This window comes from Anas platyrhynchos, chromosome 6 (genome assembly GCF_047663525.1).
Source record: "Anas platyrhynchos isolate ZD024472 breed Pekin duck chromosome 6, IASCAAS_PekinDuck_T2T, whole genome shotgun sequence".
Taxonomy (NCBI): domain Eukaryota; kingdom Metazoa; phylum Chordata; class Aves; order Anseriformes; family Anatidae; genus Anas; species Anas platyrhynchos.
Window position 1 is genome coordinate 30,896,337 of NC_092592.1, and position 27,941 is coordinate 30,924,277.

At 43.0% G+C, this 27,941-nt stretch overlaps 1 long non-coding RNA gene across 6 annotated transcripts; it reads left to right on the forward strand.

Moving 5' to 3' along the window:
* Window positions 1-557: 557 nt before the first annotated feature.
* Window positions 558-26,914, forward strand: LOC106015393 (uncharacterized). 6 transcript variants are annotated; one of them, XR_011810106.1, is made up of 7 exons: window positions 558-836; window positions 1,927-2,110; window positions 5,844-5,962; window positions 6,304-8,080; window positions 8,441-8,520; window positions 8,778-8,903; window positions 25,986-26,914. It is a non-coding gene; the product is annotated as an uncharacterized lncRNA (long non-coding RNA). The 6 variants fall into 6 exon arrangements; XR_011810104.1 differs by lacking the exon at window positions 25,986-26,914 and adding an exon at window positions 11,537-12,743; XR_011810107.1 differs by lacking the exon at window positions 25,986-26,914 and adding an exon at window positions 11,537-12,743 and having other exon boundaries at window positions 5,844-5,958; window positions 8,778-8,889.
* The last annotated feature ends 1,027 nt before the right edge of the window (window positions 26,915-27,941 follow it).

Here is a 27,941-nt window from a genome sequence, read left to right on the forward strand (position 1 = left end):
ACCCAAGTGTTTATAACTGCAAGAGAGGGAACATCATTTATAGTAAACATGCCCTTTGCCTTAAATTCATTCCTCCTGGTTCTTCATGTGTCTTAGTTCAAAATCTTAAAAGTCTGAAACCTGATTGACTCCTGATTATTTTGTAAAAACATGCTTTTGGCGTGCTTTGTGGCTTGTGAGCTGTATGATGACAAAACCAGTTGTAACTCATCAGGTTAGAATCATCAGAAAGTTGTGTATATTGGCTGAGGGTTGTCAGAAGGGACTGCAAGGCACATGGTCTTTTTTGATGGACTGGGTAACAGACCTTAAAATAAATAAGTACATTATTCATAGATTGGTTACCCCATAATAAAAAAATAAATAAAATAAAATAAAAAAAAGCAAAATCCTTGGCTGGATTCAAGCTTGACATCTGATTTAGTTTAAAACATAAACCAAAGGCATGCAAATCCTGTCACAAATTTCCACAAGGATATTAGGTTTGTTACAATTTTCCATATTTTATTATTTCAGGTATGTAATTGGTCTTTGAGAGTAACATTAATAATAAAATAAACAGGAGTTAATCCAAAAATTTCAACAAAAATTCAACAAAAATGGTTTTGAGGTGGGATTTTCTTGGCTTTTTTGGCTGAGTTAACCCCTGAAATCACAGGTGCACATTTCTTTCCTCCCTCCATTTGGCCCAGGTGGTGGCATTCACTCCAGATTAGAATTTAAGGCTGCATCTTGTACTTTGGTGCTATTTTGTGGTTTATAAACTGCCCCTACCGAAAAACCCAGGTGTGCCAAACATAGCAACCTCAGGTGGAGTACCTACAGGGAGTATTTCTGTAAGTGCAAGCGTCCTAATCTCATTGAGGATGCTTTTTTATATCCTTAAACCACTGAAAAGGTGGAATTTTCACCTGTCATGCCAACTGATACTGTCAAACTCTTTTTGTATGTTTATGTTTTTTATATCTTGTTTGTGTCCAGTACCTTTTCTTCATTTATTCTTTCACGACAAGCTTTTCTCCTTTAAAAATAACTGAAGTGTTCATAGGATCATAGAATCATTAAGGTTGGAAGAGACCTCCAAGATCATCTGGTCCAACCATCCCCCTACCACCAATGCCACCCTATGTTCAGAAATGGAGCATGTCCAGCGTTGTGTTCGCTGGGCCTTTGTGGAGTCTGTCTGAGAGAGCTTTTAACCTAAACAGAGGCCAAATATCCTGATTTTTCACTGCTCTAAATCAGGAGCAGACAAACATCAGCTTAGTCCAAGGGTTGTGTTTAGCCTTTGATGGCTGCTTTAAAAACAGTATTTCGCATGTTCTGTATTTTATTTGGTTCTTTATTTATGGGTAGTGCGACTGGATAGAAATAACTTTTTTATACCTGGTGATAAGTTAGGTTGCTGTGAAAATGTTATTACTTGAAGGTTTCTCAGCTGTACTGAGTAGCTGGAGGCGCTGAGTTAAGCTTTCAGGTGCTGTGAATAGCAGGCTTGGGTTAGCTGATCCTGGAAAAAGAGTGCCCCGGGTTGTCTGCTGATTAGTACGAATATTTTTCCTTAGGTCATCAGGATGGTCCCAGCTGATATATGTGCAAGGTAAAACATTACAGAGGAGGCCTTTCCTATGTAACACATGGGTATTGTATATTTGCCAGGGTTTCCTTACAACGGCCAGCCTGAAACGGGCCTAGCCCTGCCGAGCAGAACTGCCCAGGTCCTGCCGAGGTGGCGCAGGCCCGCTCCTAGCACAGGTTTGTGTTCTGCACTTGGCAGAGGAACACCCTGGCAAATTAGAAATACACCAGAAAATACATTTTAAAGTAGCTGAAACATCTCGCTGCATAAAGTTGACACATATTCAGTCAATTTAGCGTGTTTCAAAGCCAACAAAATGTAATTGCGTGTTCTTTCTTCTTTTTGAGGCGTCCCTGCCAAGAGGGGTTCCAGCTGGATCAGTTTTACACGACAGGACTTGGACACCTCAGTGTCCTGTCATGGCTCTGCCCATCATGCAGGCCTTGCTTGCCCTCTCCTGCCTCCACCCCTCGGTAGCAGTGGCTGCGATCACTGCTGCCAGGTTTTCAGCTGTGGTTTGTTACAAGGCAGGTAAGCTGAGGCGTTTAGCTCAAAGAGGAATTCCTTCGGATAACAAAGAGATTAGGGGACACCTGTGAGCTGACTCTTTTATTAGCTCAGGAGGAAGAAAATACCTTTGGAACATCGTGTGGTTCTTGCTGTTTGCTCTTTGAATAGTGTGTCATGTGAGAATTGCATCTGCCAAATACCAAGCAGGCGTTTGAGTTTTTTGTGTCGTCCTTCTCCGAGGAATAAATGGAAGGGCTTTGAATGGAGGCACACAAGGCAGCCTTCCTACAGCAGCCTGTCACTTTGTGAAGCAGCTGTGAATGTAATGGGAGTACAAATGAAAAGCAGCTGATAATTAGGCTGCTGGGTGTTTTAGCATTATTATTGTTAATTTTTAAATATCAATTAGGTAATCGAGAGAGTGCTATTGAGAAGCATATATTTTTGTTTTTAATATTCTAAGCAGGGTCCCAGCTGGGTGACATGATGAATTACAGCTCCTGGTAGGAATCTGATATCAGGAGGGACTCAAGGGTCCCACTGAGCTGAAAGGAAGGGGATTGTGATGGTCGGGATGGTATAGTGAAGCACGATAGTTATTCGTGTTAAAGGGGCTGTAAAACTGGGATAAGCCTTTTTGTTGTTGTTAACTTTACATAGCGTTAGAATAACATCTCTGCCAGCTGGCAGGTTTGAAGGTCTAGATACAGATTTCTGCCATCTACATATCATACCACTATATGATTTAAGCTATCTTAGAGTTAGGGAAAAAAAAATCAGTCCTTTTTAAGAAGTCCTTTTTAAGAATCATTTAAGAATGATTCTGTGAAGTCTCATGCTAGCTTAGCAAAAAAATAGAGTTTCAGAAATGAGTAGTGACTTCAGGCAAGTGCAAAGAGGAACCTGCAAAAGAACCAAACCTGTAGAAGAACTTTGTGCTCAGAAGGGGTTTTTGCCCTGAGAAGACCTGGGGGTTCCATCATTGCTGTGCTTTTGAAATTGCTCACTTTGATCTGCATCTCTGTTGTGTTATTATTTTGGAGCTCTTATCAAAGTGTGTGAGTGTATGAAAGAGGAGGTAAGGCATACAGGTATTCCTCAGCTTTTGCAGGCATACTAAACAGTACATTTATCAGTGATTTGGGCTTAAGGGTTGTAATACACCTTGAAAGAAGGCAGAATGGAGTCTGTTCTTCCAATGTGAGGGTAATTATTCAACTGCCATACTTCTTCTGTAAAATCTAGAGGAGAGGAGACCTCGTGGTATAAATCAGACTGTCAGACGTACCTGTATCTGAATTGAAGCCTAACTCAGAGAGAGGACTGAAAATGACTTAATTGACAACAAGATAGCAATTCTTTACATTCCGATTGATTTACATTAGTATGTGACTTTCCTGAAATTCAGGTTTGAATTTGATTTGATTTGATTTACGTGCTTGTATTGAGTCACATAACTTGCACATCTATATGTTAAAAGTCAAAGTGAAAGCTCATAAAAACATAAGCTCTTTCAGCCACCCTTTTGTAGTCAGGGGCTTCAGGACTGCTGCAAACAGCACGCTGAATTTTACCTTTGCTCTCTCCAAATCCAGTTAATCCTTGCATGATTATTACTCATCTATGACTGATGGTAATTTATATACCTCTTATATCAGGCATGAGAGAAGCTGTGAAACTTGATTCTATGATGACATAAACTTGTTCTTGGTGGTAGACTGTTGCATGGTGCTAGTTTTTCTCAGAATGCTCCATCTATCTGGGCAGCCTCTGCTGTCTTTCTCTGCCTGCTCCCTGGAGAGCAGAACAACATCCTAGGTAACGCTTTGCTTCCCATAACCTCTCTCCAAATCCGGCAGCCTTTTCTACAGTGTTCCTAATTAGATGTTAACAATGATTTGCAAGGGAAAATAGTTGAGCATTACAGCTGAACGTTGTGCCAGGTCAGCAAGTCTGCGAGCGGATGCCTGCATGTCTTTCCTGTGCCAAAACACCAGGCGTTCTTCTAGGCTGTGAAATGGAGAGGTGGCTAAGTGCCTCCACCGCTGTGCCTCCTTGATTAGGGGAGGGAGACAGCAGTTTGCTGGAGCAAAACTGAAATTGGCTGAGGTAACAGGAGCCTTAATGGTAAGAACCTCCTGCCTCTCACACTGTGCTTAGGGGGAGCAAGCCTTCATTATCTTTGGTGCTTGTTTTGCTGTTTGGGATGCAACAGCAGCATCTGAAGTGCCAGATCAGGGACGCTGCTCCTACAGCTTTGCCTGAGATGAGGGTATGTAAAAGTGGAGCTTAGTTCTTTGAGATTTGCCCTGCATCAGCTGTGAATACAGCCCACACTCCTAGGTGTGTCACTAATAGTAAATCTGGCTTGGTACATGGATGTAGCACTGAGTGACAGCTCTGAGTGACCAAGGGTGCTCTCCGAGTGAGGAGAGGGCCTGGAAGTGGAGTGAAAACAGACTGGTTCTTACCATTGTTCTCAACTATCTGCCAGTGGTCACCAGCAAAAGCAGGACCCTGGTGTAGTTGATCTTGGTCTGTTGTGACTGAAGCAGAGGTGCTAGTGTGAAGAGGTACATCGCATGTGTTGGAGAAAGGGAGAGAGTAGTGAGGTGGCAGAGTGCTAAAGATGGGCAAAACATAGATCATGGTGAAAAGTGGGAAGAAAGAAGAGCTGGGAGGGGCATTAGTCAAATAATAAAGAGCTTAGGAGAAGAAAGGAGAGACAGTGAGGACACAGAAGTGACAAATCTACCTAGAGCTGGTTCTGTCAGTGGCGTGTTATGTCCGGGCGATACAGCAGCACATCCACTTGAAGCTGAATGCTGCCTCAGTCATTGTTTCCATAATTTCTTTCTACTGCAGTGCTGCAAGTTATGCAAATAGGCCAGGTGTGGGCTGGGTGCAGGGCACGATGCAGAACACATTATGAGCATGCAAGGCTGGTGGGCAGCTGTGTCCGAACCCCAGCTCTTCCGTGTGGCACAAAGTGCTAGCTACTGGTGTCATCCAGTCAAGTCTACAACCTGCCAGTCTGCTCTGCTTCTCCAATGGGGTCTGCAGGCCAAGCACTCCAGAAATGATAGAGAAACATGCCCAGCTGAAGAGCCAGGACCCTATTTTCCTATGTTCCTCTTCTAGGCCTCATGCTGCCCGGCTCAGTGTGGTGAGGAGGTGTGCGAGTGCTGATGCGAGGATGGGGATGCAGGAGGATAACACCTTAGCTCCTCACCAACGATTCTCTTTGTCAAGTCGTGGCAGCTTGCTCAACCAGTCGTACAGGGGGATCGTGCTCTACTGAAGTGGTTTCCTTTCCCTCGGTGGTTAATTATTATCCATAGGAGCATAACAAAAGCATAACACCTCAGCTGTTACTTCTGGTAGCCTGACAAGATGCTGCTCCTCTTGTGGCAGCTGGCATGAGATGCAGGGGTGGTGCTAGCTCACTAAAATTAGAAAGAACTGAAGGCTCACCCTAAAGTACAAACGTTGCTATTATGTGACTTGCTTGTTTTTGTCATTTAGCTAACAATTGTCCCGTCGGAACAGGGATAACACATAGCAGATGAAGAGCAGTGATTTTATTGAACTCTCCACGCAGGTGACTCATGTGTTGTTCTATTTGCTTTTTTGTCGATTTAATTTATTGCAAAAGACCAGCTGCTATCCTGAAAAGCATGCCAGGGAAAGAAATGTGAAAGCACAAGGTCACAAAAGTCTTCTTTTTGGATTGTTTCAAAATGCTCACTTGCAGGTATTCCTGCTGGCTTGGTTTGAAGAGTTAACTTTTCCTCTACCTCCACGCTGGTTTGCACTCACCTATGAGGAGAAGCATTCAGTCTCTCCATTTTTCTGTTTCTCCATTTTCAGTGAGTAAGTCCAGTGTTTCTTTGGTTAATTAAAGTTTACTGCGGGAGGAGCAGGAGTGGGCTGAGAGCACTGATGAAGAGATGACTAACAAAGCAATCGGCATGTGATGAGTGTGGGCTGCCAGGCACAGATTAGCCCTCCCTGGACTCTCCTCTTATCTTAACTCCATGTTTTGAAATAATTCCGTGTTAATAACATATAGAATTTCTATCCCATCTAGCTTATCGCATTACAGCAAGCTAGACAAAATGACTCAATTTCAAAAGGCTCTGATTCAGCTCAGGCTGCAGCCACTCACTTGAAATGTGAGGTTAGGTGACTGATTCCGCCTTTGTTTCTTTCAGATTCTCACCCTGTGGGAAGTCTAAGGGGGAGAGAGTTGGTCAGAGTGGAAAATTAAGGTGACATTATAAAGCTTCGTGAGATGCATCAGTGACAGTCACGTCTCAGAGCTCCATGTCAACTGGCAGCCTCGGAAGGGTGGGGAGTACGTGGAGCTCTGACTGGCGGATAAATCATGAAGAGAAAAATAAAACTTTTCCCAGAGGGAGAGCTGCCACGCACACTTAAACAAAAAGTTGTTTGTTTGCTCCCTGCAGTAGTTTTTTTCTTACAAAAACTGTTTGTTTGTTTATTCCACTTTTTTATTTATTTTTTTAAGCAAGAAAGATTGTTTGGATTACTAACACATACCTGATGCAAAAGGACAGAAAGACGTACTTTAAATATGCCGTGTTAACACTTCCTCTTGCTACTCATTTCCTTTTCCCCGTATGTAATTCTAATATCCCATGAGTCCAGTACCGAGGCATTACCCTAACTGCTGTGCAGTTAACAAAGTAGTGACCTGGGGAAGTGCTGACACACAGAGGGGTGTTCACTCTCCCCTAATTCCTACATCTGCTGTCATGGCCATGGTAAGGAAACCATGGGGAAAGGAGAAGAGAGGGTACACAAGCTGTAGGTAATTGAGGGCATGGCAGGGAAGGCAAGGAAGAAGTCCGATGGAGAGATGATGTCTTTGGCATGCTGATGCTGCAGATGCTTTAGAGATGTCTGCCATAAAATGCAGTGCTGAGGTACTCGTCCTATCGGAAAGTGGAAACGGCATCATCTGAATCGCTTGACCAGCTGCTGTTAAGCAGCACGTTTGAAGTTTGAACATTGGTAATTAGGAGTAAAAGGGAACAAAATACAGAACTGGTGATTACGAAAAGTAATTTAAATCAGTGAATTAATTACTCGCAGGGTATTTTTTGGAATCTTATTCTAAGAGGAAAAAAAGGCAGGTGAGAGAAAACCCCAGTTTCCTGAAGAGTTCAGTAAAGGTTTGTTTTTTCTCTGAGCACAGCTCACTGTGCCCAGCAGTGCTGGGTCTCAGGAGCTTTCTGCAGAAGGTGCAAAGTTGTCATCTCCTGCTGCTGTGGACGTGCAGGACCTGTCAGGAGGCTCTCGGTGCATTGCTGTCCTGCTTGGCAACCATAGCATAACTCAAATAACTCCTATCAATAAATGGATAGCCCTTTGTGATAACTCTCTTGTAACTGCTGCTTAAGACAGCCGTGACAATCTGCATTGCTTTGTTGACCACCTTCTTGAATGGGTGTATCCCAAACCAGCCTTAAGGAATTGGTAATTTTGTCTTCTTGCAGAAGAACATTGGTTTACCCCTTGGATTTTAAAAATTTTAAAGGTGTTTTTTCGTCATCCACTTAAGGCTGTCAATTGAATATTACTTTTATTGGAACATACAAGTTAAAATAGTACCTTAATCAGGTTTCTTGGCAAAGCACTTAATGCTCTCATTAAAGCAAAAGGAAGAAAAAACAAACCAACACCAGGGATGTATTCTTTGTAATGAGAAGCGAAGAAGAGATTAGATGCTTCATGCCGTAATGACTTGCACATTAGCTAAATAGTATGTACAATTTGCTAAATCAGTTGTCGTCTCTCCACATATTCTTATATACAGAAAAACAAAGGAAGTCTCACACATACAAGGTCTCCAAAAGTCATTGCTGAGATAGAAATGATCCTCAGGGTGCCCCAGGAAGCTATCAGCAATTTTCCTCTGTCGTGTTCAGTTCAGCATGAAGCCCTGGGAATTGGCATAGAGGCAAGGTGAGCCTCCTTCTCCTGTTTCAATTCTCATTTATCTAAATGTGGGACTTAGAAGAAATTACTCAATAAACTAGGCATTAAGCACTGCGATGGTTGTCTTTATCTTTAAAGAAGTTAGAGCTTGAATATGTATAATAGACTATGGTAAGGGGACGTTTTTTTGACTGACTCCAAACCCATAGCTCTTGTCAGGTGTGGGGAGGGAGCAGCCTTAGGATTTAGAGATAATTTAAGGGAAAAGAGATTGCTCTGGGGTATTTGTTGCTGGTACATCTGAATTCAGTGCTGAAAACCCTGTAAATGCTTGTGAAATCAGCTAGACCTTCTGAACTGCCTTTTTATTTTATTTTTTTCCCTAAGCTAATTTCAAGACCATCAGTGGTGCTTTCATTCTGATCTGGAAGCCAGATGAGTGCTCAAAAAAAGAAAAAAAAAATATGGTGAGTGGTGAGGGAGGAGATACCATCTAGCAGAGAGTTTAAATTTCAGCTTTAAATGTTTTGGAAACCAGCTTTAAAAAAAAAAAAAAAAAAAAAAAAAAAGGACTTGTTAAAGCAGATCATTTGGCAGGGGTTTTGCTTTTTATGGCAATGCTGCTGAAGTCATCTTAACCAGCTTCCATGCCACGTTCCCCATGCTGCTAGCACAGCAAAAAATACCTTTTTTTTTTTTTTTTTTTTTTTTGCATCTGGATCAGTTATCTGGTCTGGTTGCCAGCGTGGGTGTCCAAGCAGCCGTGCCAGCTCCCTGATGGGAGTGCTGCGGAATATGGACTGCTGCTAAGAAAATTCCTGGGAACCACGGTCGCAGTAAGTTGGAGCCAGTAAGTCACTGCTGTGACGGGGCTGGGGCTGGGGCTGGGGCTGGGGCTGGCCTTCCTGCTGAGTGACTAATTGGGCTCCTTGGAACGAGGAGGAGAACAGCTGCTGGCATGGGGTTATCAGCTGGCAGCCTGAGAGGCAGGTGGCTTGAGCTCCTTCTTTTGTATGGCCTCGGAGCACCAAGCCACCAAGTGAAGGTGGTGTTGGAGGCACTGACCTGTAAATAAAGTTGCTCTTCTTTGTGTCTGGAAGATTTCCATGGTCTCTGGAAGTTGTGATATGCTTGGGGTCTTAGCAGGTAGCTGGATTCAGCCTTGTTAGTCTCCCAAGTTAATGCTCTGTTATGGTGTTGTGATGTTTCACAGTTCTTCAGTTCTGGCTCTTAAATGAATGCTGCATTGCTTAATTGCAATTAACACGAAACCATTATTTATCTGTGCAGCTCTCTTCAAGGTGACAATTGTGGTTGTCATTTTTAATGTTGGTATTCATGCAGCTTTGAAACCTGATGGCCTCTAGGTGGTAAGTTACTTTATAGTAAAACCCCAGTGAGAGAAAACTGGAAAGATTACCAATGAAACCCATGAAGACGAACTGGAAGAGCTGAAGGTTGTTTCCAAGCTTCCCCTTTACTTGTCCTGAGCGGGGAGGACGAGGGGGGAGGACCTGCTCTCTGCAGATGGCAGAGTGATTCACCAGTTAATGGGATCTCAGCGCCTGCAAGGGAGGATGTCATTAGCTGTGCTGGAGCTCTGGGGATCTGCACATTTGGTCCCGAGCACGGCGTGCTCCTGTGCGCGCGTTCAGCCTGCTGCTCACCGAGTGCCTCTCTTACTCCTCTGCAAGCACGTCAAACGTGGCTTTAGATAAGCCCTGATTTATGGGCAAGGGAGTTTTTTTTATGGTAAAATGCTCTCAGCTGCTGGGATGATGAAGAGTTACTTTTTGCTTATTAATAGTGGCTGAAGAGACAAAGTGGTCAATCAGTGGGGAGCTACGCAGTTGGGCTGCGCTTGTTTGCTCAAATCCTCTTTCTTTAAAACACCCGCTAACGTGGGATGTCATTGTGACAACTTCTGTGGCCAGAACTTCTTGAAACAAGCTACAGAATACTGTATTTGTTAGGGCTTTCAATATTTGTTAGCCTTTCACAGCTCACGAACTACCAGGCTTCAGGTATTCCAGAAATATTCTGTGCGCTGGGGAAATATTTTAAAATCTTTCCCAGTAAAAATAACGTGGAAGTGCCAGGCATCATAGGACTTCAGCAGTGGCTTTTCCCATGGCCACTGCTCATGGGGTAGGCTTCTACTGTACCCATGGGAAGCTGTATGGGAAAAGATTTTTAAGCTTTAAATCAACCAGGGTTTCATGGAAGGTAACATTTGTTTTCAGGTTCCAGGTTGTTTACTGTAGAAAATAATTTAGATTCTGTGTGATAACACTTAGACTACAGTTTTAAAGCTGCTGATACTATTAAGAGGAGGAATATGTTAACAAAACAAAAACAAAACAAGACAAAAAAAAAAGAGAGAGAAGAAGAAGAAGGGAAGACTCCCTGTTTCTGTTGTCAGTAGGCAAAGGCTTCAGTTCTTCAGCTGGAGAACTCGGTGCGTCTGCGTCAGTCAGTGACTCAGTGTTGTGATGCTGGTGTAGGTCTGACTGGGTTGGGAGCCTAAATATATATGTAACAGAGAAAAACTCAGCATAGTTTAGTTTGAGAGAAGTGAGTAATTTTTGTTTCTTAATGCACAGCCAAATTTAAAACCTTGTCTTTCTCCACTCTATTTTTCTCTTGTTTCCCTGCTCTTGCTAACTCAGAAGAAACTGTTCCTCTCTTTTTCGTAGTGAAGGACTGTGTTTCTTTCTGAAAATCTGAGGATTTCTCTGCACAATATCCCATAATAATTTAATGCATGGCCTTGCTTATTTTAGAGACATGGTACCTCCTTCAGTTGAACCTCTTTTACCTGGAGGGCAAATATTTGAAGATGGTAAATCACAACATTCATTCATTTATTCTGGATTAAGTTGAACACCAAATTGTTCTAGGATCCCTATTGTCTCATCTGTCTTAATATGAATAAACTTGCAGGGGCAAGTCCTTCCTTTCTTCTGCATTGTTTTAGATGATAAGAGCAAGGCTGTAACTAATTACCCTCATTGTGGAATTACCCAGAGCTAAGATTTTCTCCCTCTGGCCAGCTCCCCTACCTGCCTGGTGTATGTGTTATACCAGGGAAAGTCGGTGTGATTCATAACGGGGGAGAAAATAAAGTGTGGAAATAATAACAGGTGTCGAACCATACCAATTTGTAAGATGGGGCTGTCACGTCTCAAAGGTTTTTATAGCTGCTGTTTGACTTCCAGCTGTCTGCTGCTGGTGATCATGTGTTTGGCGACCACGTTACGCATCCCGTAGGGGAAGTTTGCTGCCAGGGTCTCCTTGTAGTGAACTCTGAGGTTTGGATGTGCCCCTGAAGTTTTCTCTTATACAGTTGTGTGGTGGGCAATATTATGCTGGCAAGGGACGTGCTTTTTTTTTTTTTTTTTTTTTTTTTTTTAAGATATATTCTTGACGATATTCTTTTAATAAGATATATTCTGTACTAAAAGCTTCCCTGCTCTGTTGCAGCCTGTCACACCGCAGCACGCTGTCAGCAGCAGCCTGAGAACGTCCCTGCTCGGTGCCTCGGTCACCCACAGGAGCCAGCTGGCTGGCACAGATAAGGCTGGAAGGAGATTTCTCTAATACTATCATTCAGCGATCTGGGATAAATACTTCTTTAATTCTGTTCTGAAGAATTTGTACTCAAGAGTGCCAGGGAGGGAAACCTTTGGGTTAAACTCAAAAGGCCGAGTGCATTATCTGTCAGGAAGCACCTCTGTGCCATCTGGGCAATGAGGCAGACAGTGATAAGGTGGCATAGCTCTCCTCATGTGCTTAGTGGGGGAATACCTTATCAGCGAATAAAGTAGAAGCATTTCACTCATATTTCCTTTCCTGGATTGTACGGACACGATTACAGAAGTAAATTACCAGCAAATAGGTTTACTTTGTGCAACTTTTTTAGTGTTTTATTAACAACACAGCTTTTTGCAACCACCGCTAAATTCTTGCAACACTGTAGGGAGAAAACATCACTTTACACATAGTCTACTGGACTCAAGCAGGGACTAACAGATTTGGGGCACCTGGAAAGGGAAAGGGAGGCTCCAGGTCTTGGCTGTCCTTTGGAACAAGCTGCCTGTGCCCGCGGTATGCCTGGAATGCACCGGGAATGGTCTCGGCTTGACAGCACAGGCGCTCCCTTGACTCACTTTATCACCTGACAAGAAGTGAAAAGGACCAGAAACACAAATGCTAGCTTAGCAAAATAGGAAGGAGTTAGGACATGCCCAGACAGGCTGCCAGCCCAGGATATCAGCTTAGAGGCCCTGGCCAGAAGTGTCAGAAACATCAGCTGGAAGTCAGGCATCAGGGCTTTTCCTGTCCTGGTTTGGCTGAGATACCCGCTCAGCAATCTGGCACCTTTTGAGACCTGCTGTGCAAAGCTGGGCACCAGCTGCCCAGACCTCGCTTCTGCAGCAAGGGCATCATCTGGCTTCTTTGTTCCTGGCATTCTCCATCACCTTTCTGAAGTGTGTCACTTGCTGGGGGGAAGCTGTGGTTTGCTGCAGTGCAGTGTAATATACATGTTGTTGTATGCAATACCAAAAAAAAAAGATAATAAAATTAAAAAATCAACTCCCTCAGCTCACCCAACATTGGAATGTGAGCAATTCTCTCCTCTTACCCAGAAGCAGCCACCTCAGGAGCTGGTTATGTGTAATGCACCAGTCATAAAGCAGTGGGAGGATGTTAAAGATCAAGGAATGGAGTGGGGGGGGGGCTGGGAGGTAGCCTTGGAAATGAGTAGTCTTCTCCCACTCGGCAAGCCAGTTCCATTATCTGAATTAGTACAAAAATACCCACCCACCCCGAGGAATGCACCAAGTCACTCCCTCCATGGTAGCTCTCTCTGATGGGGAGTAATTGTGTGCTTCTGACAGAGCCCCGATGGATCTGCATGGAGCGCTTGAGTAGGAGGTGAAAAATCAGCAGCTAATGCGATGGCTTCTGTTTTTGTTTTATTTATTCTGAAACTGTTTTCCAAGCCCAAACAGCAGCCTGTGAGGCAAGGTGTCTCTGCTTGGGATTCATTATAGCCGTTATCAGCAGCAACACGCTTCTGGCTAATTGCAGCGGGTCTGTGAGTGACAGCCTTTGATTGGGCAGCACTGCATCTCCCCCCGGGGAAGGGGATACTTTCCAGGTCACAAATTAAGCCATTGCTAGATAATAATTTCATGGTGTATTACAGCAGCACATGCTTGAACTAAAGACTGCCACTGGTTAACTCTCTCAAGCTTTTTCACACATCTGCTGGAAATATGAGACAGGGCTCAAGCCTCGCCCCTGAGGATCTGCCAGCTCAGAGCAGCGTGAGGGGCTGTGGTTGTGACTTCAAGCCCACCTCTAACAAGAGCTGGTGTAGGGTTCAGTGACTTGAGGCAATGATGCCCAAGCTGTCATTACCGGGAGACCTTCACTCCACCTGATGCAGGAGCAGTCGAGGCAGATTTATGGGTGGGAGCTTCACGACGAGGCGTTTCAAAGAGCACCTCCAGACAGCCTACAGGCTTTGGGTACAACATCAAGAAACTCAGGAGCAATTATGAAAAGTGGCTGCTGTCGGTAGTAATTAAAACTTCTCCATTTGCCATTCAGTCTGTAGGATGCCATTTCTCACAAGCATTGCTGCTACACCGCCTTTGACACTGAGCATCGAAGACCAACGAGCTCCTTTGTTACCAGCTTTCGGGCTGCTGGTCTTAGCTGGGGCCAGAGCTTTGGAAACAACTTGAGGATTGTGCAATCCCCATACTTTTTTAAGTTGTTTAAGGAATGTGCTCAGCATTTTGCTGTCAGATGGGTTTTAGCTACCATCTGCATCTCCTGGTGAGCACAGCATCCCTCTGCTCGCCCTGGCATTTTCCATAGGTCTCACTTTGCACTTGCACTAATGTGGAGCAATGCTGCAGACAGCCTGCCATGAAGGTCTTTCTTGGCCCTACAGAACACCTGGGCTGCTCACAACATTTAACGTGAAAGCATTTTTTACGAGTCTGGTTTGAAATGCGCCAGTTCTTGTGCTGATCTGAAATTTTTACTTCCATTTGCCTAGAGGAAGGAAAGTTAAGGCTGACTAAATAACTGCGTGCGATACGTTTCTAAAGAAATTAGAAAATACAATTTGTTAGAGGCAACAACTTTAAAATTCCTGCCTAAAGTCAGTCTCTTCTCTACACGACTCAGCAGTTGGTGGCGTAATGGCCAGAGCAGCAGGGATAGGATTGTTGCTGGATTCCCCAAATGAAAGCGAGAGCAGGATTTGCGCAATGATGAGCAGCATCAGCAATCCCCTGTGAAACAGATTTCCCTGAACTGCTGTGGGGAAATGCCTCCACTTTGTTTCCTAGGAACTGGTGGGTCTTTCCAATAGAGGGGAGGCCTCCGGCACCCTGAGGTCAGCTGTGCCTCTTTAGCAGCTCAATCACTCCTAACCTTCCTTTTCTGCATATCTCATTTGTCAGAGGCAGACCAGCTGTTCTGAGAGTCAAAGCTTTCTTCCTGGAGGGTATATGAGGTATATGAGGCACGAGAGGAAGGAAGGCAGGGGAAACAACTGGCCTCTTCATTGCCTTTCTTTATTTCTGCTTTCAATGGAGCTATAAATGTCACTTCCCTCCTAATGTAGCTGGAGATTGAGGCACTCCTGCTACTGAAAAGGTTCACGTGGTTCTAGCAGTAAGTTTTTTTTTGTGCTGTGCTCCATATCTTTTCTTGAAGAAAGCATCTAAGGGCACAATGGGTAGGAGGGCACACCCTTTCCCTACCACAAAGCCTGGTGAGAAGGCCTCCTTTGCTGTTGTTGATTTTGGTTTAAAGATCTAAAATCTCTCAGTGGCCTTTATCGAGCCTGTAATAGGCGGGGGTCTGCCTGGTGCAAAACTTGTATATTCTTCCCTTCCCCTGCTATGTCTCCTTAGCTGGCTGTCTTAGGGTGGAAAATGAATGAATTAATGAATGAGTGGCTGCATTCTTTCTTGACTTCCCTGGAAGGTTCCTCATGCTGACATACTTTGTGTAGGAGGAAAAATGGCTTTGTGTTTGCCCTTGGACTGCTTCGTAAGTAAACGAGGGAATTCAGCTCATGGAGACGTCAGTTGATTTTTGGTTCTTTTCACTTCCCCCAGAACTCACTTAGCTTTCCTAGCAAAAGTATTTATTATGCTGTAATTAGATCTTTCGTGTGGCTTGAAATGTTCTCTTGAGCAGAGCTCTGAATACAAGGGTTTGAGCAAGCTCTGAGGCAAATGGTGCTATATATGCTTAGAAAAGCATTTTCAACGTCTACAAAACACTTTGTGAAACTCTGCTTCCCATGCACACCTACCTCTGATGCATGATGTAGCATCTTGCTCACGAGCTGTGAGGTGGACTGGAGCAGAGCCCTCTCTTTAAAGGTGTGCTATAGAAATAATTTCTTGGTTCTGCCTGTCAGGTGCTGGCTCATCATAAGGACTTAATCTACCTCAATTTATTTGTTGAAGGGGAATCTATAATTTCTTTTTGACTTCAGTATGCTAGGTAGCAGAGTTTACCATCAGCTCACGTACTTTTGTAGGCACAGTACACATGTAAGTAGGTGTGAGATAGGGAACTGAAATGCTTGTAGGCAATACTGGTAAAAATACAGCTGAGCAACGCGTGCTTCACAGCTTCTTGCTTCCCGTGGCTGTTATGGACGCTGTTGTCGAGAGACAATCTGCCAGGCTCATGCCTCTATTTGATGCTCCCTTCATTCCTGAGTAACTTTTAAAGTTGAGTCTTGCATGAGGACCAAATGGGAGCTCTGGCACAAACTGCAAAACAACACAATCCCCGCTGTGCAGACTGACCCAGTCTTTGCAACGCCATATCTGGCTATGAGGAGGCCTTGAGATCAACAGCTTTGTGAAAATAACTGGACTTTTTTTTTATCAAAGTGATTGAGTAATACTTGCTATATCCTATTAATCTGCATAATTTCATCAGTGCCTAACATTCTTCGTTGTGATGAAGAGAGAGATTTTTGCTAATAACAGTAATCTGTTAACAGGACTTGGACTGAAGCCCATTTTTAAGAACTTCAAGCTGTTTTAGCCAGCTTCTTCCCTTTCATAGTTGCCTACTGAAGACAGCAGAGATGGTCTCACGTTCTTATCTTCACACAGAGAGGAAGAAGCCATCTAAGTGAATGTGACGTTCTTCATTAATGAAGACAGGAAATTGTCTTTGAAATAGATATTTTTTTGACTTCATCAGGTCAAGGTTTTGCGGAGAGCTGGTTTTCAGAGAGGATAACCATATCAGCTGAATAATGCCAGCATTTCTAGTGTTCCTCCAAACATGAGATTGAAAATTATGGTCAACAATGACCTAATAGAGCTAAACACAAAACTGAAATTGTGAATTTAATTTGTGTTTAAAAAAATAAATCATTTCTCATCTGGTACTCAAGTTGTCTCAGGCCAGAAAAATCAGATATTTTACATGAGAACTGCATAAAGAGATGCAACCAAGCATTTAGTGAAATTCAAGGAGAATTTGGGTTCCGGATTGATTTTAATATTTTTAAGATTTATTGTGCACACCTGTGATTTCTGATTGGAAAAATGTTCTTTGTGCTGATAATGTTTGGTTTAGTTTCTTTTAAAATTGAGAATAAATTAGTGGATGTGCTGAGAACATGGGAGAAAATAGAGGAACAGAGCTCAGCTTAACCAGTGTGAAGGTGGCAGGGCACCACCCTGCACCGCCACTTCAGGTGTCATTGGGGAAATGAGCTGGTTGCTCAGCAGTTCAGCCTGCTCTGGGGGTGATGTGAATGCTTCCTACCTCAGCCGTGCTTGTGACAATAATTAAAGTTTACGAGATGACAGAATTGGGTTAGTGTTGCACAAATGCTCTGACAAACAGAAATAACTGCACAGGGATGGTGCAGAGTTTTCGGCAGCAGTTTTTGTCTCTTTCCCATTATTCTAACTCCAGCACAAGCAGAGGTGGAAATTTTTAACCAGCAGAGAGTTGGGACTGAGAAACAAGTAGGCAGTCTAGTGGGATATCAACCATGTCAACTAGTGTGGCATCATCAAGGTCAGTAGTTCTTTGTTTGCTTTCAGATGTTATGGTTTCAGGTTTTTAGTTGTGACCTTCAGTGCAATTTAAATATAAGTCTGTGCTTCTTGTCTTCCCTTTTTCCCCACTTGTACAAAAAAAAAAGGCTGAAAACATTAAATCCAATGGAGCTTTTCCCTTCAGTGAATATCTACTGCAGAGATCTGCTTCTGTGTTGGCCACTAGTCTCTAAGTTTCCCTGCCAGTGTCCCCTGTAATGAATAAGCTGTTATTCCAGGGAGCCTTTGCTTCCACCTATAGTGGAATAATTACCTTTGTATCCACATTTGCTTCTAAATCTTTACCAACACCATGTTTTCTGCAAATCAAAGTGGCAGGAGAGCAGTGCCAAAGGTTCCCACATCACTGACTCTGCAGCAGAAGGCTGGGCAGCCCGTGTCACCAGGCTCTAAGAAATGCAGACCAAAGGCTGTAACCAGTAGTAGAAAATCACATGGGATGGATCAGTGAAATTTGAACTTGTTGTGTGGCTCCTGATACTACCTAGAAGATGGATTTATTCTGTTGCCTGTGGAATGGGTAAGGAATGGATGGAAATGCCAAGGGAATGGAGTACTAGAGTCACTGCTAGAGGGATGCTCAAGGCAGGTTTTAGAGCAAGGTCGTGGCCAGCAGGCTCCTTTGTCCAGCGTGACCTACACCAGCAAGAGATGTGTGTCACTCAGCATAGCTTTTTTAATATCTATAACAAAGATTCCTTCTGTATTCTTTCTTTGTTTAACATCTTTGCAGGGTTTCTGATCCTCTCGCTGTCATCTTTCTTGTGCTTTAACTGCATATCAAAAATAGCCATGTTAGGAGTAAAATTGTCACGAAAGCCTCACTGAAATTACTGTAATTTGTTACTGTAAACAGATGATCTGTGTGTCTTCAATTACATTTCAGGCAAGCAGCCTCTGAAAATGCAAATATGCGGCATGGGCTGCAAGGAGGGGGGAGAGATGCGTAGGAGGGCCTCTTACTACTGCCTGATTTCATGCTGCTGACGGTAATTAGCAGACAGAAGTACAGTTTATTAAAATGCAGGTTGTAGCAAAAAGCATCAGCTAGGGACAGTGGCTGGCTGAAGAGAAGTTTACAAAAGGCAGTATCTATTGCTGCCCAGCTTGCAGGTTAAAATGTAGCACAGGGTGTTTGCTGGATGCTGTTGAGTGTTGGAGACTCAAGTCTTGGAGACAAGGCTGGAGACTTGTGCCCCTGCCCTGACTTCTGCTCTGACTCAGCAGCTCCATTCCGGCATTATTGGGGCTGACCTGAAAGGCCATGGTGGCTCTCCTTGCCTTAGATCAGCTCTTCAGGCTCTGACACCAAGCATTCTGCTCAGGTCAGCAGGGTAGCTGCATGCGTACATGTATGTGGTCATTGTCTGGAGTGAGAGAAGCCCTAAACTTTTCGAAGTAAATTTGTCGCGATTTCAGCAGAAGAATAAAACATTACAAGAGAAAACTTTAGTTTTAGAAATCTCTATTTGTAAGCGTACAAAACCAGAAATTCATCTTGACTCCTGAATTTCTGACACCTCAGGTTCCTTCTGTTTTCCATGTATTTAATTTCTGACAGCCTCTACGCTTTCATCCAAGTAACTTTCCAAGTTTTTGTTCCAGATTATTTTCTGCTCAGGATCTTCTAAGAAGATAGCAGGTGGGAGCTGTTGCCCTGCAGTGCTTACTATATCAGTAAATGTAAGGACTATCTTTAGACCATTCCACCCTTTCCTCTAGTATTTTAGTAAATCCCTTAAACAGGGAAGTAGTCCAGTAATAATGGGACAAACAGATGGAGAAGCAGTGTCTATAATATCCACAGCAGCATAGTATTTCTTGCCTCTTCCTTTTGTCTGGAATCTACTGTATCTGGTAGATGCTGTTAATGACAGGATGCTAAAGTCAATGAAGTTGAGGTTTAATTCAAAATACAGCACTGTCACTGTGCTTTTATTTTGTTGTTTTTAGGTTTTGCTTCTTTGCTTTGTGGATTTCTTTCACCCATCATACATCAAAAGAAAAGAACATACAATTCCAGGCAGGTTCAGTAATGAAAATACGTCAATATCAAATCCAAACAATATTGTAAAGCTCAAACTGAGGCTTCTCCATATGGTATGTTGATATTGCCAGCCAAAAACACAACATGCAACTTCCAGAGCTGGGTTCGGTGAACTTTAAAATCTGTACAAAAATAACTGGCAACAGCTTTCCTCAACGCAAAATCCTTTCTACTCTCTCCCAGAAAGAGCTGTTCCCCTGCCGTTTTTCAGCACCTCCTCCTCCCCGTCTGCTTGTTCCTTCCTCCCTCTGTTCTGCTTTTTCCCACGTTTGTGTGAATATCCTCCATCCTCAGCTCTTGTTCTTCTGACAGAGAGAGGATTCATCAGAGCTGTCTGTCCATCTTGCTTTCCAGAGACATTACATCACCTGCTGCTGAGCAGAGCTGATTCCCTGCGGTTTTCCCTCTTCCAGTCAAGGTCTGTCTTGGATCCGTCCAGTTGTCTGACCTGACTCCAAAGGCTGATGATTCCCTCGCTCCCAGGTTTCCAAAACAGCAGGCAACTCTTCAGACCTGGAGCAGTGTGGAAAGGTGTGGCTGAAACCTTGCTTTAGCTTAAGCTGAGGGAACAGGGGGCTATGTGGTGGTGCTGACTGACTGTGAGCTGTGTGGGACAGGAGGTCAGAAACTCTCCCCATCACAGACCTGCCCTCATGGGGGTCTGCAGCCATCACTTGTGGACTGCATGTTGCTAATTTCTTCTCTCATGCCCCTAGCTCTGCAGTGCTCCTACCACCAGCTCACTGGAAGAGCCAGGTGATGTTAGTCCATGATAACTTATCTCCCCAGGGCTGTGGGTCACTGAGAATGGGTGATGCCTTAGACTTGTTTTTTAGGTCACCAAGATTTTACTGGATTTTTATTTATTTTTTTTAATCAGTAATGCCTTCTAACATTATGTCCATGGATATGATACCCAGACCTGTGAAGTGCTCTCTGTCAGAAGGGTTAGTGAGAGCAATGTGCCTCCTCTTACCGAGTTCTGATCAGAGCATGGAGAATTTGTTGCAGTGAAGTGGGAAATGGGGAGCAGAGGGCAGAGACAGACACGGTGCTAACAGCTGCACACGTTGCTACTGATGACAGTGAGATGAGGCCCTAAGGAGACTGCAGGAACAATAGGTGACAACATGAAATGTGTTTCTGTTGTTATTTCCTGGGCCAGATATCTGTCCTTACATTGCTGCTGTTACTGATTTGTGTGTCCATAAATAAACTTTTATCACATCTTAAGCTCTCACTACTTGCTTCAGGTCTATTAAGTACCACCTATTATCCACTCATCTAATGTAAAGAAAAACCTCGTTTAGTGTGCTGCTGTTCCTTAAGGCAGAACCTTCAGTCTGTTTTCTGGTAACAGCCACACAAACACGGGTATTCAATGTGATTTCTGCCAAGAAATACGATACTACCAAGGCCAATGGGTAGGTTTTAGTCAACTCTCTCAGTGGAGGTAGCTATTTATCTTGTCCGTTACCAAAATCTGTGGCTTCAGAGCCCTCAGCTAGGAAGAATTGTGATTGTTGAGGCAAGGTGTGAGTCAGAAGGAACTCGTGCACTGTGTCAGCACATCTGGCAGCCACTGTTGGGAAGCAGAATGAGCTGAGCAGCCCGACAAAGACTGGGGTCAGGCACCCCTAACACCTCCAGCTCTGTGAGAGCAGGGCTCAAGGGCCTTATTGGCATGGGCCATAAACTTATGCCTGGTCTACGCACAGTGCCTGTGCCAATACAGCTATATCTGTACACATGTGGGCATATTTGCATGGTGTAATCCTTCTGATAGCAAATGCAGTTATATGGGAATAGAGGTCCTCAGATCAATAAAACTTATTTTGGAAATATAAGCACGTTTTAAAAATGCTTTAATAGACAAGTTCTTCCCATTTGACCACTAAGTAAATCCACACAGATACAAAAACACAAAACAGCACTGAATGGGATTGTAGCAAACTAACAAATGATGATGAAGAAAGTCCAGTTAAAGAAAGGGTGATATTTTGTGGAAACAGAGGGCTCCTCTGGTTCTTATGAAAGATGTGTCATTGTGGAGTTACCCAGTTGCCATGAGATCAGTATGGTGACCCTTTATTTAATGTCATTTCTCTTTCAAACCGTATCTGCCTATCTGTGCGGAAGGGAAAACACATCATAATGCTGTAAGGCATGAATTAGAGATGACAGAACAGATAATAGCAGACGTCACGTATGCGAGTCACTGTTGAGGAAATTAATGTTATGAGCACCAGTAGATTTTCTGAGCTGCTAGTGGCAAATACATATATAATATAAATATATATTTTTATGCTGTGGGAAAAGTCTGAAGTAATGTGTGAGAAAGTAGGTTAGTATGAAACCTCAAAAGGGATGTAAAATCCAGGGTAAATCAGGAAGTTAAGGGAACACATGGAAACTTCAGGCAAACTAAAATACAAGAAGTAGAAAGATCTTGTTAGGTAGGCTTGACTTAGAAAGCAAATCATTTCAAGAAGAGGAAAAATGAGAAGGTATATGTTATTGGTACAGAACATGATATTTTGTGTCCCCAAAGATATTGTAGGCCCTGTTTATTTTAAAGCAAAAAGAAGCAATGTTACACTTGTCAACTATTTCTAATTCTATAGAAATCGCTTAAGAATATACAAGAGAAAACAAAACCTATCACTGATTTAAACTATCATAGATTTTTCTTCATTTTTTTCTCTGTGGAAAAATTAATTATTACTTAAAAGGTGTGTAAGGTTTCTTCACTAAGATACCAAAGTAGGAGCTGCTATCAGTGCAAACTTGATTGTGATTTTATTCCTTATTGTCATTAATAATCCCATGGAGCAGCTTTGTTTTGGATAATCATAGCTAGGTTTTGGTGTGTTTGTGAACCTTTCTGTAGTTTTGCAGTACATCTTGGTAGTAACGCTAAACAAGTTGTATTCTGATTTCTCTCTTTCCTTCTCTTTATTTTCTCTCTCCTTTTCAAAATTTGTGAATGATAATGAGAATAAGGAAGGCAATTTCACTATGACCCTAAGGTTAAAGGATTAGTCGTTACTCAGCAAAAGGCCTACTAAGAAAACCAGAGAAATTTAAAACAGTAGATCATAGTGTTCTTTGATCCCATCACAGGGTATAAAGTATCCAAGAAGCCAAGAACAAAATGGAGAGCTATGGGACTGGATAACCTGGGTCAGGGGAAGTGGATGAAAGCCGTGTACAGCATCACCATTTTCCTTCTGATGCCCCTAAAGGCAGATGACTTTGTGTACATGTGAGGAAAACATTTTAGGCCCTCAAACCTTCATAGCTGTGTTCAAAGTAGAGAACAGGGAGGAAATTTGAGGGAAGGTCCTAACTCTGATTTTGTTCTAGGGAGCAAGCAGTTTCAGGATTAGCACAGAGGGTAGAAAATTAGGATTGTAATTAATACAGGCTAACCCCCATCTGTGGGGATTCTCCACTGAACCGTGGCAGGGCCTACCCATCAATGAAGGAAAGGCCCTGGGTAGGCCCAAGGTCCTCCCTTCCTTTCCCTCTCAGATCTGTGGCCCTGCTGGAAACCTTCTAAAATAAAGCCTGACTTTCAAGTTACTGGACTGTGGGATTCACACAATTTGCTTTCAAGGCCCTTTCTCGTTTTGAATAACAAGTTTCTCCTCATCCGCCCCCTCTCAGGAAATAACGGGAGGGAGTGAAAGCAGTTAGTAGTATGACTTCCATTGCAATGTATTTGATGAAATATTTCTCAAGCTCTTCAATCATGTTACCCTGCTTCATGCTTTATTAAACTCTGCCAGGTTAGTCAGCACTGTGACAAAAAAGAAACTGGAAAGTTATTAAGCAGAGCTGACATGTTAGAAATGTGAATCCATTGTTGCACGCCCACTGATGTCATGGCAGACTCAAAATGTCTCTCCTACGGAGCTTTTACATGGCCTTTTCTTAGAGTTGCGCTGCAAGTTATCTCCTTGGGACATGAGCTGTGCTGGAATAGGTTCAGGGACGGTTGAACTCCGAGACTGGCATCCCAAGGGAGCATATACAAGCACCCAGCCTCAACACTACGGAGGCTATTTGTGCCCAGAAAAATTTGGTGGCAGATGTGGGCCAAGGACAGCTAACCAAACATCGCAGGCTGAATTAGTTGAATCCACTTGTCACCTTCACCATTTGAAGAAATTCAAGTTTTCAAATTTACATCATTACTAAGAATGATTGACTGCTGTCTATCCAGAAAGCCTTAGATATTATCTAGGGTGACTGTGTTACAGCTGCAGAGTTTAAAGCAATCTTGTGTAGATCCATTATTCAGAGAATGGGGTTATCTCTGCAAGAAGACAGGGAAACTTAAATAAGACAAAGTGCCTAATGAATTTCTCTTCTTGTAGCCTACAGTCTTGTTGCTCCAGGCACAATGAGGTAATAAAAAAAAATAAATAAAATTCTTTATTAATGTATGCTTTTTTCATAGAGTGCACTGAATCTTTTTTGTGTCTGCGTGGACATCTAGAGAAAATACCCTTTTTGTTGGCATTTGCTGTGATCCTCTCACTGTGTTGACTCCCTCCTAAAAGAATAAGTGATAAGTTAATGCTGAAACAAGCTATAAAATATGGAACTCTCCTTTTAGTCTCAAATGAGTGTCTGTAGGTCAGGTTTATAAACACAGCCGCAGCAGAAGCTATCATTTCAACCTTTTTCATGATAAATGCATCTAGGAAGTCTTTCTCAGTAGTGTGGCTTGTTAAGGATGTAGGCATGTAATTATTGTTATGTTGGGTGTCTGTTGTAAATGCAAATCCTCTGTGAATCATTAAGAAAACAGTTTGGTCTGTCACATGCAGCTTCCACTCTACCATCTAAGAATGTCTATAGGGAATGTATTTCCTGTGCAACACATCTGCCCCAAGCAGTGTGCCGGGCTCTTCTGGTGCCAAGATGGAAATCTAAAATTTTCCTATTCTGTCCTGAGCAACAATACATAAAGCTGATCATGGTAAGACGGGAGAGATTTTGTGACAACTAGTGTTGACAAAAGGCAATACAAATACATTTCAGAGGATGAACAACCTGGGCAGAAAACAACATTCGGGTTTGGCTTAGGCAGGCTTCTAAATCTAGGAAGAAAATATTCCAAAAGTCATGCTGTGAAAAAGAAATCTAGCAAATGGTAATTGCTAAAGAGAGGTAAATGGTACTGGGAGATTAAGCTGGCAACAGTGTGCAAAAACAGAACGATAATGTTGAACTGGAAAGGGCTTGGAAGAGTAATAAATCTGGGTCTCGACAGGCAGAAATGGTTGAGTTTAGGTCTTGCTATGTCATGGTCACTACCTTCCTCAGGCCTCACCTGAGGCAGTGCAGAGGGTCTCATGTGGGCCAGGGTTAAAGACAGGTCTATGCAAAACATTTCAATGCTTTAATTATCAGCAGTAAACTGAATCTTAGCAGGGTCAACCAGCCTGGGGTGTAGGGAGATTCTCTGTGCCCAGAACCTATTTTATAGGTAGCTCAGGAAAACAAAATAAGCATGAAGAGTTGTTCTTTTTCTTTTGAGGCTTATTTATTTAAGAAAAGGATAATAGCAACATATCTTAATGTCATATGTAGCTTTTTTAATAGACTGGGTAGTCATTTCATTTTTGGTTTACTCAAAAGCTAGGTAGTTAGTTCTCCTGGCTTTTCTTTGTCTTATGGTGCTTTTATTTTTGTTTTTAAGGTGAGGAACACAGGTCTTCATATTTCCTTCTCCTTTCCAGTGCTTCAGTGACATTATGGGCCTATGCGTGGGAGGCAGTTTCCAATTTTGTTCCTGCAGTCAGCTGTGGTTGCAGTGAATGCCCTCTGGAGATCCAGCTACCTGATGCTCTCTGCACATTAGGAAGATAATTAACAATTATCATTTGTGACTTTAGTTGTTTCCATATGCAGAAGAATGTAGCTGCAACAAAGATCTCTGTGCCCCTTGGAAAAATGAGAGCCTAAACTTGTTAGCAGTTATATTTCTTATTTATATAGTGTATTTGAAGTGAATCTGAAGTCAGGAAGGAGGATCTAAAATTAGCTCATTGGGGCAATTAAATTTGTTGGTCCTTTGCAGATTGATTAAAATGTACTCTCCAGGAGGAGAGAGGAAATTGCATCTCACTAAGGACCAGAAAGAAGTGGCCCTGAAGTTTTTCTGAGACACACAATCAAGAACACAGCTTCAGTAAAGGATAATGAACAAAGAGCACTTTGCGCAATTACCACTGCCCCAGCCTCATGCTGGGGACGTTGCGATCACTGCAGTGGTATCCATTTGTTCAGGAGAGACTCCTTCCACTGCCGTGTGCCACTCCAGTCACTTTCTGATGCCTTGATTTCAGCTGGATGGATTTCCTGCAGGGCAATGCCCAAGCAGATGTGTAGCATGCGGAGCCATTTAATCCCAAACAGAGTGGTTTAATAAAAAAAAAAAAAAAGCTTCTAGCATGTGTGTGTTTCTCTTTGCTCTCCTGGAAACCTACCTTAACCCAAATCCTATAACAATTTAAACAAAGAACCCTTATGCTAGTGTTCACATACTTGTAGCATGTGTTTTCTTGTCCATCTGACAAGGCAGATTATAACCCAGGTTGCCTTTGAAGCTAAGCTCCGACCTGCCCACTTTGCAATAAGGATGTAGCTAAAGCCAGGGGAATGGAGCTTAGCTTTGATAATGTTTAATGTTTCCACATGATCCTAATGGTTAACAATTTATTTTTTTTTTCCCCCTCAGGCAGTCCTCTTCTTTCTGAGTATTTTATCCGGGAAGATTTTGAGGAGTTCAAATTATTGGGCTTTTGGGATATCCCACAGACCAGCTGGAAATGTGCAGTGGGAGAAGGTCTTAGGCTCTTGCTGAACCATCACTACAGCACAAAATGTGGTACCACATTTCAGATACAACATTCTGCAGCGAGCTCATCCACCTTCTACTGAGGCACGGTGTGAGTGGTGGTGTTGCAGAAGGCCCTGGTCGGGATGAGGGTTACCAGGCTCCTGTATGGATGTGCTTCTGAGAGCACAGCCAGCTCCCAAGATGCTGTCCTCTGCCTTCCTGTCCAGAATGCTCCTCTCCTGCTTCTATCCCATGAGAGCCACTGTCCACAGAACGTTTGCTGGACCCTGTCCTGAGTGGAAACCTTCCTGTATGTCAGTACATTTCAGGACACCAGGAGAAGCTTTCATACCTCACTCAACCGATGGCACATCCACTACTCCCAGTGCATATCATCTCCTGCACTGCTCCTCAGTCCTCCAAGTTTTTTACAACGGCACCATGCCCAGTCTCACAGGACAGATGTTCTGGGAACAACTCTAGCAAAAAGGCTGGGAAACAAAGAATGAGATTCTGGGAATCTTCTCCAAGGAACGTGAAGAAAATCTTTATCTTTCAAAAAATCACATTTCTTCCTTTTCCTCATTCTTTCTTTGATAAATCGTTTTCTATTTACAGCCAGCACTTTTTAATGCATTCTCCCTCCCCCAGCCTACTGGGTTCCTATTTTCCCCTTCTGACAATGTTGCCATATGGTTCTATTATTCAGAGATTCCTAAACATGTATTACAACGGTCCTGAAAAATAATTAGGTGCTGCTGTGGTGCAAAAGCACATCTGTGATCAATAGCTCCCACTGGAAATTATGGGATAAAAAGTCCCAAGACACTTTTTCTATCTTTCTACTTCCTCCCTGCTCTCCCCCACAGCCTCCCATTTTCTGTCCTTCCCTACACCCAAGAAAAGTAAGTGGTTATAATAAAGGAGAAAAAAAAAAGTCTGTGTGAACGGTTATTTTCATTTTCTTTCTTAAAAGCAATGCACATTGTGATTTGCGGTTTTTGAGTACAGCGAGGGGAAGAGATCTCCAGGGAGAAAAATGTATATATTTAGACTCTGTACATTTATAATAGAACTTAATTCTATGTTGATAACCAATGATTTACACCCTTTAATCCAAAAGTCCTCCTGTGCCCTGTGGGGAATGCAACATATGTCCAGCAAATTGGTAACCATATGCTTCAGTGAACGCACAGTCCCTCAGCCCTTCCCCTTCTCCGTTTCCATTAATGGTTCCCTGCTAAAGCAGTCTGGTCTCACGATTTACTCCGCCTTCGTTGAAGGCTTTGTCAAGGGAAGAGTTATTTTCGGATTCCTTTTAATATTGTGCATTCTGTTTTTGAAAGGCTTCAGGCAGTTGTTTTTGCTGGAGAATTTCACAAGTGAATCAATGAGTAAAAGTCTTCCCAGTTCCTGATGGAAGAGGCAAGGACATCTCCCACACAACTTCTTCTCCCAAGTGTGTATTGGGAAAATAAACAAAAACCAGGGCTATAAAAAAACACAACCAACTTTCACAACTATTTTGCTCTCAAACCCTCTGCTTTACCCTATCACAATACCAACTTGTTCTGCTGCTGAAGCTGAACGGATACAGTACTGGTAATAAAATGAGCCTTCCTCGTCTCCTTGGTGCATCATGGAATAAAAACTGAAAGACCCTGGTACATATTTTCTCCTCTTCGTGACCACCTTTAAACAGAAACGCTATAATACCTTAGGAGCACAGGCTGGTAGATAAAACTAGTTCATACAAGAAAGGAGCAAGTGAGTTAGCCTGCTGCTGCCCTCCTCTAGGAGGAAAGATTATCCCCGATAAGCAACAGCTGGGTAATGTTCGACAAATTGGCTTGA